General features: G+C 44.4%; 2 non-coding genes and 1 pseudogene across 2 annotated transcripts; 1 reads left to right on the top strand and 2 right to left on the bottom strand.

Moving 5' to 3' along the window:
- Positions 1–842: 842 nt before the first annotated feature.
- On the bottom strand, positions 843–980 carry LOC119927954. The gene has a single exon (XR_005450918.1). It is a non-coding gene; the product is annotated as a small nucleolar RNA SNORA7 (small nucleolar RNA).
- Positions 981–4,397: 3,417 nt separating this feature from the next.
- On the bottom strand, positions 4,398–4,535 carry LOC119927828. Its single transcript, XR_005450797.1, has one exon. It is a non-coding gene; the product is annotated as a small nucleolar RNA SNORA7 (small nucleolar RNA).
- Positions 4,536–10,638: 6,103 nt separating this feature from the next.
- Positions 10,639–10,768, top strand: LOC119927484 (annotated as a pseudogene).
- Positions 10,769–11,087: the final 319 nt, after the last annotated feature.

The raw sequence follows: 11,087 nt of genomic DNA, 5'->3' as shown, positions 1-11,087 counted from the left end.
TAACTAAGTTAAGAGTGGCGTCTATCCCCATATTCTTTTAAGTCTCCAACTAGGTGCTTAGGAATGAAAACATTTCTTATATTAGACCATGTCACTAGGATGTTAACTTTCTGTTAATCAGTCAAACTTGTTCCCTTTAGGGACCCTTTCCTCAGCCCCACAAGACTTGTGTATATATCCATAATTTATTTATTTATCTTTATGTCTGTTCGTTCATTCATTCGGTCATATTTATTGAGCTGTTACTGTGTGCAAAGCACCGTACTGAGCGATTGAGAGAGGATAACATAACAATTAACAGACATAACCCTTGCCCACAACAAATGTCTCACCCACTAGACTGTAGGTTCACTCTGGGCAGGGAACGTGTCTTCCAACTTCATCATATTGTCATTTTGTACTCTCCCAAGTGCTAAGTACAGTGTTCTGCACACAGTAAGTGCTCAACAAAAACGATGGATTGGTCGACTGAACAGAATTTATCGAGCACTTACCCTGTGTAGAACAATGAAGTGAGCACTTGGGGGGAGTGAAGGAATGAATCCCTGCATCGAGATCATTGCTGTCTAGAGAGGGAGGGGGAGAAACTAAAGTAAATAAAAGTAAATTAAAGGTTGTTGTTGTCTTACGCTCTCGAGTGGTGTCCGACCCATAGTGATGCCATGGACACATCTCTCTCAGAATGCCCCACCTCCATCTGCAATCGTTCTAGTGGTGTATCCAGTGAGTTTTCTTGGTAAAAATATGGGGTGGTTTACCGTTGCCTCCTTCCACACAGTAAACCCAAGTCTCTGCCCTCGACTATCTCCCATGCAGCTGCTGCCCAGCACAGGTGAGTTTTGACTTGTAGCAGATTGCCTTCCAATCACTAACCACTGCCCAAGCTAGGAATGGAAGGAGTAGGCCTCTGCTTGACTCTTCCTCCCAAAGTCGAGATTGGTAGAGTACTGGAAACTCTCCAGGTGTCATCCTGAGAGGCCAAATTAAAGATAGGAGGAGGAAAAAGAGTATAAAGATATGCCCATAGTGCAGGGGGTGGGAGAGAGGAGGTGTGATTATCAAAGTGCTTAGGTGAAAGGGCAAGTGCCTGACTGACTGGAGATGGGAATGGTGTTAGAAGAGGAGATAATAGCCAGGGAAGGCCTTCTGAAGGAGGAGTGATTTCCAGAAAGGCCTTGAAATTAGGAAAAGTCATGGTCTGCTGGATGTGGAAGGGGAAGGAGTTCCAGGGAAAAGGGAGGGGGTGAGCAAGAGGTCATCACTGAGAAAGAGGAGAATGAGGCACATTGAGATTGTGAGGCACAGCTCTTGGCGGACAACGGTTTGACTCAATTGTTTACAGTGTCCAAAGGAAGATCTTCATAAGGTAGGGAGAAAAAAATGACCAAAGCTCATAATCAGATCTTCAAATTATTGAAGCCCCGAGAGGAGGGAAATTCACTTCAGATTAATATCAGTGGCATTTCCCTTAGATTAATCTGATTTTAGAAGAACAGACGCTATTTGTGAGGTCTCACTGGAAAACAAAACTCAGGTTGCAAATGATCTTAATAAAAAGAAGTATTGTGCCTCTCTTTTCTTTTGGCTTTGAGCACTCTGTCTTCTGAATCTCTGAGACAGGGAGAGAGGCAAAAAGAGAGAGTCTATTAATAATCATAATTTTGGCATTTATTAAGCACTTACTATGTTCCAGGCACTATGTGACTTTGGGCAAGCCACTTCACTTCTCTGTGCCTCAGTGACATCATCTGTAAAATGGGGATTAAGACTGTGAGTCCCACGTGGGACAACCTGATTACCTTGTATTTACCTGGGGCTTAGAACAATGCTTGGCATATATTAAGCACTTAAAAATATCATTATTATTATTATTAAGTGCTGGGATAGATACAAGGTAATCAGGTTGTCCTACTTGGGGCTCACAGTCTTCATCCCCATTTTACAGATGATGTCACTGAGGCACAGAGAAGTGAAGTGGCTTGCCCAAGTTCACACAGCAGATGAGTGGCAGAGCTGGGATTAGAACCCATGTCCTCTGACTCCCAAGCCTGTGCTCTTTCCAGTAAGCCATGCTGCTTGGCTCAGTGGAAAAAGCACAGGTTTGGGAGTCAGAGGTCATGGGTTCTAATCCCGGCTCCCCCACATGTCTGCTGTGTGATCTTGAACAAGTCACTTAACTTCTTTGAGCCTCAGTTCCCTCATCTGTAAAATGGGGATTAAGACTGTGAGCCCCATGTGGGACAACCTGATCACCTTGTATCCGCCCCAGTGCTTAGAATAGTGCTTTGCACATAGTAAGTGCTTAACAAATGCCATTATTATCATTATTCTCTAAGGTTCCAGTGAGGTTCCAGTCTAAGGAGACTAATCACTGGAAGCAATCAGTTCAGATGTAGGGCACGTGAAGTGTGTGTTTTCAAACTGAGTGCTCCCAAACTTGTCTTTCCCAAAGCAACCTCCTGATTTTAGTATTTTTAGCCCATAGCCCATTTACTTCACTTTTCTCTGCTTCAGTTTTCTCATCTGTAAAATGAGGGATTCCATACCTGTCTCCTACCTGTCCCTACTTAGACTGTGAGCTCCGTGTAGAACAGGGACTGTGTCAAACTTGATTATCTTGTAATTACCCAAGCAATTAGTACAGAGCTTGGTGCATAGTAGGAGCTGAACAAATACCACAGTTTTTGCAATTATTGTCTTGGAATGAATGCACCGGGACTGGCCAGACAATTCACAGACAGCTGTGTGGAGGCCAACCAGTGAAACGTCAGGAGCAGAAAAGAAAATGACTTATCTTCCCAGAGCCCGGCTGAGGCAAACCAAATAGAATCAATATTTCCCTGCCATGTTGCTGAGAGATTCCAGGAAGGAGCTAACCTGGAATGTGATCCTACACATTTTTCTTATCCACAACGGGCTCTTTCACAGTGTCGCCAGGGCAGTGAAGTAGGGGTAGAGTTTTCTTGAATCAGAAAGAGAAGGCTTCTTGCCTTATGTACAGATCTGTAATTTATTTATTTGTTATTTATAATAATGTCTGTCTCTCCCTCAAGACTGTAAACTCATTGTATGTTTATTGTTCTATTGTACTATCCACTCAATAAATATGAATGAATGAACAATTGGCATATAAATCCTCACATAGCTTCCTTAGCCCTTTGTACCAAATTGGTAAGCAGGAAAACATTAGATTGATCGGCGCATGCAAATATTGTATTTGTTTTTATGGAGCAGGAGAGGATGCTTCTTATCACTCTGTAAAATCCTGACATGCAGAGGCACTCAAATCAGATTAGCTGATGAAAGATGCCTTATTTTTCTGGGAATAACTCTGGATTTTGCTCAAGTCTTTTCCTTTCATGGTATTTGTTAAGCGCTTACTATGTGCCAGGCACTGTTCTAGGCGCTGGGGTGGGTACAAGCAAATTGGGTTGGACAAAGTCCCTGTCCCACATGGGTCTCACAGTCTTAATCCCCATTTTACAGATGAGGAAACTGAGTCAACCAGTCAGTCAGTTGTATTTACTGAGAACTTACTGTGTCCAGGGCACTGTACTAAACACTTGGAAGAATACAACGATATAACTGACACATTCCCCATCCACGCAAGCTTACACTCTAGAGGGAAACTGAGGTGCAGAGAAGTGAAATGACTGGCCCAAGATCACACAGCAGACAAATGGTAGAGCTGGAATTAGAACCCAGGTCCTTCTGACTCCCAGGTGTGTGCTCTATCCACCAGGTCACCGTGCTTCTCATTTCGAACAAAGAGCTGGGATTTCTATGTGATTTGCCCTAGGGAACGAGGACCAAAAGGACGTTGGTTGAAAATCTGAAACAAGTAACAGGAGAAGCAGGAAGCATGAGGGTATAAAACCTGAAAATGCCAGCTCCAGGTGGCCACACTATTAGATAAGGCAGATTAATAATAATGTTGGTATTTGTTAAGCACTGACTATGTGCCAAGCATGGTTCTAAGCGCTGGGGGGTTACAAGGTAATCAAGGTTGTCCCACGTTGGGCTCACAATCTTAATCCCCATTTTACAGATGAGGGAACTGAGGCACAGAGAAGTTAAGTGACTTACCCAAAGCCACACAGCAGAGAAGTGGCAGAGCCGGGATTAGAACCCATGATCCTCTGATTCCCAAGCCCAGGTTCTTTCCACTGAGCCATGCTGCTTCCCCACGATTAAGCACTTTGATGCTCACTCTGATACTCTGGTACCACTGCCATTGGCACCTCCACCCTCAATTGTTCTGGTAGTGGATCCCTAGAGTTTTCTTGGTGAAAATCTGGAACTGGTTTGTTTACCATTTCCTCCTTCCACCCAGTCAATTTGAGTCTCCACCCTCGACTCTCTCCAATGCCGCCGCTGCCCAGTACAGGTGAGTTTTGACTTGTAGCAGATGGCCTTCCACTCGCTAGCCACTGGCCAAGCTAGGAATGGAATGGGTAGGCCTCTGCTTGACTCTTCCTCCCAAAGCCGAAACTAGTAGAGTACTGGAAACTCTCCACCTGCCATCCTAAGAGGGGACCACTGCCCTACCCTCCTAAATTAACAACTCCTCCAAGAGGCCACTCCAGACTAAACCCTTTATTTCCCCCATCTTCCCTCTCTTCTACCTCAACTGGACACCTGGCTGTGTATTATTGTTATTATCATGGTTATTAATAAGAATGATGGCATTTGTTAAGTACTTACTCTGTGCAAAGCACTGTTCTAAGTGCTGGGGAGATTACAAGGTGATCAGGTTGTTCCACGTGGGGCTCACCTTAATCCCCATTTTACAGATAAGGTAACTGAGTCAAAGAGAAGTTAAATGACTTGCCCAAAGTTACACAGCTGACAAATGGCAGAGTCGGGATTAGAACCCATGACCTCTGACTCTAAAGCCCGTGCTCTTTCCACTGAGCCACGCTGCTTCTATTATTACTATTATTATTATTGTATTTGCTCAGCACTTACTAAATGTCATGCACTGTTCTAAAGCGTGGGGGTAGATCAAGTTAATCAGGTTATACATGCAGTCCCTGTTCCATGTGGGACTCAGACTAAGTAGAAGGGAAAACAGGCCTTGAATCCCTATTTTACAGATGAGGAAACTGAGGCACAGAGAGGTTAAGTGCCTTGCCCAAGATCACAGAGCAGGCAACTGGCAAAGCAGGATTAGAACTCAGGCCCTTTGACTCCCAGGGCCATATTCTTTCCACTAGGCCACGCTGTTCCTCTGTGCCTCTTAAGCACTTTGCTACTCACTGTGGCCTGACAGTATTTATGTAAATATTCTTCTACTCTGCTGTTTCCCCTGTCTCTAATCTATTTTAATTTCCATCTCCCCCATAGACTGTAAGCTCTTTGTGGGCAGGGATCACTTCTACCAACTGTATTGTATTGCACCTCCCCAATTACTTAGTATAGTGCTCTGCAACATGGCCTAGTGGATAGAGCACGGGCCTGGGATTCAGAAGGACCTGGGTTCTAATCCCGACTCCTTCACCTGTCTGCCATGTGACCCTGGGCAAGTCAATTAACTTCTCTGTGCCTCAGTTATCTCATCTGCCAACTGGGGATTAAGACTGTGAATGTCATGTGGTTCATGGACTGTGTCCAACCCGATTAAGTTGCATCTACCCCAGCGCTTTGCACACTGCCTGGCACATAGATCTTAACAAAAACTGGAACAAAGTAAGCGCTCAATAAATTTCATGGATTGATTAGTTGAAATTGCTAGGGTGGATGGGGTCACAAAGAATATGCTGGTGACAATTGTCTGGAAGGTAAATAGAGCTGCAGCAGTTAGCATCAGTGATGGTGAACTGAGAACACAGGACAATATCTCAGGTCTGTCCACTCCAAACTGCCCAGGCCTTTAGAGGCCAAAGCAGCACCTCAAATTGCTGCCCCATGTGTTTTGAATTCATCGGTACTTCTGGAATGACAAATGATCAAAGCATCGTTTATGTTTCCTAATCTTACAGTACAATATTCTATCAACTTGCTCCTATTTAGGAGTCAGATTTTCCTGTCCGTGGATAATCTGGGTTTCTTGTTGCTACAGTGATTTAGTGGATAGAGCGTGGGACCGGGAGTCTACAGGTCATGGGTTCTAATCCCGCTACGCCACTTGTCTGCTGTGTGGTCTTAGGCAAGTAACTTCACCTCTCAGTTACCTCATCTGTAAAATGGGGACTGAGACTGTGAGCCCCACGTGGGACAGGGATTGTGTCCGATCCAATTTGCTTGTATCCACCCCAGCACTTAGCACAGTGCCTGGCACATAGCATAGTAAGTGCTTAACAAATACCATTAATATTACTATTATTATTACAAAGTAATGTTTTTCCCCTTACTTCTTAACCAGTTCACTTTTCACTAGTGCTTCCACAAGAGGGCAAACTGGAGAAGAGAAGAGTTGGAATCGAATTCCCCAATTACAGGTTCCAATTTTTTTTTATAATGTTATTTGTTAAGCACGTACTATGTGCCAGGCAGTATACTAAGCGCTGGGGTAGATACAGTTAATAAATTGGAGATAGTCCATGTCCCATATGGGACTCACAGTCTTGATCCCCATTTTACAGATGAGATAACTGAGGCCCAAAGAAGTGAAGTGACATTCCCGAAGTCACACAGCTGATGGAGGCAGGATTTGAACCCATGACCTCTGACTCCAAAGCCTATGCACAGACACATGGCAGAGCTGGGAATATATCCCAGATCCTTCTGAATCCCAGGCCCATGCTCTATTATCCACAAGACTATGCTGTTTCTCTTCACCAGTGCTTAAGTGGAACGAGCCCTGGCTTTGGAGTCAGAGGTCATGGGTTTAAATCCCGGCTCTGCCAATTGTCAGCTGTGTGACTTTAGGCAAGTCACTTAACTTCTCTGTGCCTCAGTTCCCTCATCTGTAAAATGGGGATTAAGACTGTGAGCCCCAAGTGGGACAACCTGATCACCTTGTAATCTCCCCAGTGCTTAGAACAGTGCTTTGCACATAGTAAGTGCTTAATAAATTCCATTATTATTATTATTATTGTCACCTTGTAATCTCCCCAGCTCTTCAAACAGTGCTTTGCACATAGTAAGTGCTTAATAAATGCTATCATTATTATTATTATTATTAAGTGCAGTGCCTGGCACCTACATAGTAAGCACTTAACAAATACCATGAAAAAATAATAATAATAGTTAGTCCCATTCACCAGAGCAAAGGCCTTTCATGCTACAGACCAGAGCCTAGGTCAAGTGCAGAAAACAGAGAGGAAAGGTCTTCCCCTGACCCCAGTGGTCAGTAAATCCTCAGATTCTGCAGGACCTCTCATTTCCTTCTGTAATTTAACAGCCCATCAAGACGCGGAAACCTTCCTGCCCTGACTTGTAGCATCAGCTCGAAGAGAGAGCTGAGCTAACAAGATTACCACTGTGTCTCTGCCAGCAAAGAGTAAAGTCACCCGAGCCTAATTCAAAAAAAAAGAGAAATATTCAGTCGAATTAAACGTAATCTAATTTGATTTCCTTTTGAGTCAGCTGATTTCAGTGGCCAAAGGAGGGAGATCTCAGCTCACAGCGAGGAGGCAGAAGGGATGAGTCACCTTCAGGTGACATTGTAACTCATCCCCAAGGACTTCTTATCCATGAGTGCAGCGTGGATCAGTGACAAGAGCACGGGCTTTGGAGTCAGAGGTCATGGGTTCAAATCCTGCTCCACCACTTGTCAGCTGTGTGACTTTGAGCAAGTCACTTAACTTCTCTGTGCCTCAGTTATCTCATCTGTAAAATGGGGATTAAAACTGTGAGCCCCCTGTGGGACAACCTGATCGCCTTATAACCTCCCCGGCACTTAGAACAGTGCTTTGCACATAGTAAGCGCTTAACAAATACCATTATTATTATTATTATTATTATCATTGTATTAACTGAGCACTTACTGTGTGCGGAACACTGTACTAAGCACTTGGGAGAGAAGAATATAACAATAGGCACATTCCCTGCCCACAACGAGTGCCTTTCATCCGGGCTGTCGCTAGCTTTTGAAATAAGAGGAAATCAATCAATCAATCAATTGTATTTATTGAGCCTTTACTGCACTAAGCACAGAGTACAATGCAACAGAGTTGGTAGACACATTTCTTGCCCACAATGAGCTTACAGTCTAGAGAGAGGCAGATATTAATATAAATAAATGAATTGTACAATATAAGTATTGTACTTATATATATAAGTACTGTGGGGCTAAGGGAGAGGTGAATAAAGTGTGAAAATCCAATGAGGGTTTCGTAGGGGAAGGCCTCTTGGAGGAAATGTGTTTTTAATAATGTTTTGAAGGTGGGGAGGGTTGTCATCTGTTGGAAATGAAGAGGGTGGGCATTCCAGGCCAGAGGCAAGATGTGGGAGAGAGGTCAGTGGCGAGATAGACCAGATCAAGGTATAGTGAGCAGGGTGACATTAGGAGAGTGAAGTGTGAAAGCTGGGTCATCGTAGAAAAATCGTGAGGCAAATTAGGAGGCGGGAAGTTAATTGAGTGTTTTAAAGTCAATAGTGAGGAGTTTCTGCTTGATCTGGAAGTGGATGGGTAACAACTGGAGGTTCTCGAAAAGTGGGGAAACATGGACTGAATGGTTTTATAGAAAAATGATCCATGCAGTAGAGTGAAATATGGATTGCAGTGGGAAAAGACAGAGGCAGGGAGGAGGCTGATGCAGTAATCAAGGTAGGATAGGAAAAGTGCTTGAATTTATGTGGTAGCAATTTGGGTGGAGAGGAAGGGGTGCATTTTAGAGATGTTGCAAAGGTAGAACAGACAGGATTTGGTGACAGATCGAATATGTGGGGTGAATGAGAGCAATGAGTCAAGTGCAAGGCCAAGGTTATGAGCTCGTGAGCAGGGAGGATGGTGGTGATGTCTACAGTGAGGGGAAAGTCAAGGGGAGGACAGGGTTTGGGTGGGAAGATAAGGAGTTCTGTTTTGGACATGTAAAGTTTGAGGGACATCCAAATAGAGATATTCTGAAGGCAGGAGGAAATACAAGACTGTAGAGAAGACAAGAGATCAGGCTCAGAGATGTAGATTTGGGAATCATCTGCATAAAGATGGTAGTTGAGGCCATGGGAATGAATGAGTTCTCCAAGGGCATGGGTGTAGATGGAGAATAGAAGGGTGCCCAGAACTGAACCTTGAGGGACCCCCACAGTTTGAGGGTGGGAGGTAGAGAAGGAGCTTGTGAAAGAGACTGAAAAGGAACGACCAGAGAGATAGGAGCAGAACCAGAAGAGGATAGTATCAATGAAGCCGAGTTTGGATTCATGTCCAGGAGAATGGGGTGGTCCACAGTGTTGAAGGCAGCTGAGAGGTAGAGGATGATTAGGATGGAGTAGAGGCCAATGGATTTGGCAAGAAGAAGATCTATTGGTTCCTGTGGGCAGTTTCTGTGGAGTTTCTGCTAAGGGGTCAGGAGAGAATTGGGGGAGAGGAAGTGGAGTCAGCAGGTGTAGACAACTCACTCAAGGAGTTTGGAGAGGAAAGGTTGGAGGGAGATGGGACGATAACTGGAGGGAGCCATGGGGTCGAGGGAAGGAGCTTTAGTCTCAGCATTTTTTTGGAAAAGGGCTCTTCACTCTAAAGATGAATGGCCTATTGACTTTATGTCCTACAGCTGGGAGATATAAGGCAACACCACTGTTGTTGTCAGAAACTGCTTTGATAAGCTGTCACCTACTGGAGGTGGAACTGAGGTCAAGGGGTTGAAGGGAAAGTAGGATACTTATTCATCTAGCACCTGCAATCTGGGAAACATATCTCCCAGATGCCCCAAGTTTCTGATCCCAGGAATCACCTGGAAATGATCAGCAACCTAGGGTCTTAAATTCAAGAGAGGGGACACCCTAGACCTGTGTACTGCTAGGCTTGTGGCATATCCTTCCTATAAGTACATATGTTTAATCAATAAATAAGTCAATTGCATCTACTGAGCACTTCCTGTGTGCAGAAGACTGCACTAAGCGCTTGGGAGACTAAAATAGAACAACCTAAGGCACATTACCCAGACCTCACACTTGGCTCCTTTAATGCTAACCCACTCACTGTACCTCAATCTTATCTATCTCACTTCCAACCTCTCATTGAAGTCCTGCCTCTGGCCTGAAACACCCTCCCTTTTTTTAATGGTATTTGTTAAGCACTTACTATATTCCAGGCACTGTACTAAGCGCTGGACAATTACTTTCCCTACCCTCAAAGCCTTACTGAAGGCACTATCTCCTCCAAGAGGCCTTTCCTGACTAAACCCCTTTTCGTCTTTTCCCAGTCCCGTCTGCATCACCCTGACTTGCTCATTTACTCCTCACTGCCCCCAGCCCCACAACCCTTATTATGCATATATCTATAATTTATTGATTTATATTAATGTTTGTCTTCCCCTCTAGACTGTAAGCTCGCTGTGGACAGGGAATATGCCTCTCTATTGTTGTGTTATACTTCCCCAAGTGCTTAGTACAGTGCTCTGCACAGAATAAGCGCTCAATAAATATGATTGATTGATTGATTGATTCCCTGCCCACAATGAGCTCACAACTATGGCTAGCAAAGGAAGCTCAGTCATTTATTTATTCTAATTTTTAGGTTACTGAAGCCTTTGTCCCCTCTCAGGATCGCACCTGGAGAGTTTCTACCAGTCTCAGCTACTGGAGGGAGAGTCAGGCAGAAGCAGACCCATTCCATTCCTAGCTTGGGCAGTGGCTAGCCAATGGAAGGCAATCTGCTACAAGTCAAAACTCACTTGTGCTGGACAGCAGCGGCATGGAAGAGAGTCAAGGGTGGAGACTCAAGTTGACTGCGTAGAAGGAGGCAATGGTAAACGCTTCTGTATTTTTACCAGGAAAACACTACGGAAACACCACCAGAACAATGGCAGATGGAAAGCGGGGAAAGAGATGTGTCTGTGGTGTCGCTATCGGTCGGAAATGACTCGACGGCATAAGACGAGACAAGAAACCTTTGTACCTAGAATTATGCAGGGATTTGGAACAGGTTTGGGGCTCCCTTTTGCTATCCCTGGGCATGAAACTAAACTTCACATCTTAATTTC

Source organism: Tachyglossus aculeatus, chromosome 4, assembly GCF_015852505.1.
Source record: "Tachyglossus aculeatus isolate mTacAcu1 chromosome 4, mTacAcu1.pri, whole genome shotgun sequence".
NCBI classification, from domain to species: Eukaryota; Metazoa; Chordata; class Mammalia; order Monotremata; family Tachyglossidae; genus Tachyglossus; species Tachyglossus aculeatus.
This window is presented reverse-complemented; position numbering and strand designations above follow the sequence as displayed.